Raw genomic sequence first — 3,123 nt, 5'->3', positions numbered from 1 at the left:
AGCTTTCTGCATTAATCCAATTTGATGTATGTTAATTTACAGGAAAAAATATTTTGTGAAAGAAAATAATTAAATAAGCATAATATTAAAAATATTTTTGACAGAAAATAAAAAATAATTGAATAAGCATAATATTAAAAAGCATTTGATTATTATTTAAACTTACATGTAGAGAAAAAGAATAGGAACCCAAATGTTCTGTTGTACTTGCACATTGTTCTTTATTGTAAATTTCCTACATGTTGTGAAGAACTTAGACTGTGGATGACTTATAAAAGAATTTTGAATGGATTGGACATATTCAAGTATATTATAAATATGATTCAAATATATTTAGTTGCCTTAAAGAATAATTTAAAATTCAACACTCATTATGGATCAATTTTTTAACTCTTCAAAAACTTTTAGCCCAAAGAGGTAATTCATTAATATGAAAAATAATGGCTTTCTTTAACCAAGAGTCAAGACAGTGTTTAATGATAAAGTATCAAAAGCATTTTCATTTAATTAAAAAAAAAAAAAGATAAGCATGTACCCTTACAAATATTATCCATCATGCTTCTGAATGTTCTGGACAAGTCATTAACTATGAAATAGAAATAGAAGGTATAACAATTGGAAAGAAAAAAAGATCACTTTTGTAGTCAGTAAAATGATATACTTAGCCCACTAAAATCTCTGATTTCTCATTAAGAATTTTACTAACATGATGGGAAAATGTGCAAAACCAAATATTTTCTAAATAATTATAAAAGTATTAAAAATAAAAACTAATTATATAATAATATTAATGATTCCAACAATATGCTAGAATAAATATAAAACTTGTATAGCAATTATAAAGTGGAACTTGCAAGTTCCTATTTTTAGAGATTTAAGAAATTTTGCCTGCATGAAAACCGGAGTAATGTGACGATGTCAGTTAATCACGAATTGATATGTAAGGTTAAATATATCGCAACAGAATTAGTTTTCATGCTTTTAATTGGACTGATTGAATTTTCTGAGACACTCCCCCATGCTAGAGATTTAGAAGTTATGTCTATAGCTTCTAGCATTTTCCCTTAATTTTGAACAAAAACATGCTTGATTTTTAAATGTCAGAATGTACTTTACAACCTCTAACTCCATTACTACCCTGTCCTCCAAATCACCAACAATTCTCATACTCAGCTGAGATCTTCTGAAATTTTAGTTCTACATCCTTGGTTTCTTAGACATTAAAAAAAAAAAAAAAAATCAGTTTGCCTTAACATTCTCACTTAATTCAAGCTCCATGATAAATTTTGGAGTCCTGGTTTGGTGCTGTAGGATAAGCACTAGACTGCTAAGCACAGGTCAGCTGCTCCTTGGGAACCCTATCTAGGGTTGCCATCAGTCATAATTGACGTGATGGCACGTAACAGCAACAACAGCATGGTAAACATAACTAATGTCTTCAGCACGTCACAGATTTGGGTGCATTTTAGTCAGAAATAGAATTTTCATATGACTATTCACAGACTTCCCTTAATTCTCTAGTGCTGCTATAACAAAAATACCACAAGTAGATAGATGGCTTTGACAAACAGAAATTCATTCTCTTTCAGTTTGGGAGGCTTAAAGTCTGAGTTCAGAGACTCAGCTCTAAGGGAGGACTTTCTCTGCTTGTTAACTCTGGAGGAAGGACCATGTCTCCTTTCAATTCTGTGGGCCCAACATTTGTAGGAGATCTCCACATGTCTTGGCATCAATCTTCCCCTGGTATAGGAGATTCTTAGCCTAGGAACCCCAAGTCCAAAGCTTGCACTTGCTCTTGGATTTTCTTTCTTGGTGGTAAACAAGTCCCACCTTCTCTGTTTGCTTCTATCTCTTGTAAGAGAGAGAGAGAGAGGGAAAAAAAGGTTATTCGGCCACACTCTAGGGAAACTTCCATTGGCTCATGGTTGTGTGCTGATTAAGGGTGCTGCATCTTACCCTAAGCCCCTTAAAACTGATTGGTAGATCACATCATGAAGGATGACTGCATCAGTGCATAACTGCCAAGCCACTGAGAAGCATGGCCCAGCCAAATTGACAAATGCTTTGGGAAGACACAACTCAATCCATGACATATGCACACCGACACACACACAAACACAAACAAACCTGAAAGCTTATTCCATCTTTCCAACTCCTTTCCTGATGTCAATTATTAAGTAGTTGACATCAGAGTACTGGTTGTTGTTGTTAGGTATCATTCAGTCAGTTCCAACTCACAGTGACCCTATGCACAACACAGCAAAACACTCTCTGGTTTTGTTGTTAAGCTTGAGACCATTGCTGCTGCCACTGGGCCAATCCATCTCTTTGCGGGTCTGCCTCTTTTTCACTGACTTCCACTTTATCAAGAATAATGTCCTTTTCCAGGGACTGGTCCCTCCTGATAACATATCCAAATTATGAGAGATGAAATCTCACCATCTTGGCTTCTAAGGATCATTCTGCCAACAGAGATTTGTTTGTTCATCTGGCAGTCCATGGTACTTTAAATATTCTTCTCCAACACCATAACATAAATGCATCGATTCTTCTAAGGTCTTCCTTATTCATTGTCCAAAATTCACACGCATACAAGGCTATTGGAAATACCATGCTTTGGGTCAGTTGCACTTTTGTTCTCAAAGTGATATCTTTATTATTGAACACTTTAAAACAGTCTTGTACAGCAGATTTGTCTAATGAAAATTTTAGTTCTTGACTGCTTTTTCCATGAGTGTTGATTGTGGATGCAAGAAAAATGAAGTTTTTGACAACTTCAATAGTTTCTCCATTTATCATGATGTTATTTTTTTTTATAATGTGGTAAGGAATTTTTTTTTTTTTTTTTAGATTGATGTGCAATTCATACTGAAGGCTATAGTCTGATTTTCATCTGTAAGTATTTAAAGTTCTCTTTGCTTCCAGTAAGCAAGGTTGTATCTATCATCTGCATATTTCAGGTTGTTAATGAGTCTTCTTCCAATTCTGATGCCACATTTTTTTTTTTATGTAACCCAGTTTCTCAAATTCATTGCTCAGCATATGGATTGAATAGGTATGGTGAAAGAATACAAACCTGGCACACACTTTTCCTGATTTTAAACCATTCAGTCTCCCTTTATT

This window comes from Chrysochloris asiatica, unplaced genomic scaffold (genome assembly GCF_000296735.1).
Source record: "Chrysochloris asiatica unplaced genomic scaffold, ChrAsi1.0 scaffold00006, whole genome shotgun sequence".
NCBI classification, from domain to species: Eukaryota; Metazoa; Chordata; class Mammalia; order Afrosoricida; family Chrysochloridae; genus Chrysochloris; species Chrysochloris asiatica.
This window is presented reverse-complemented; position numbering follows the sequence as displayed.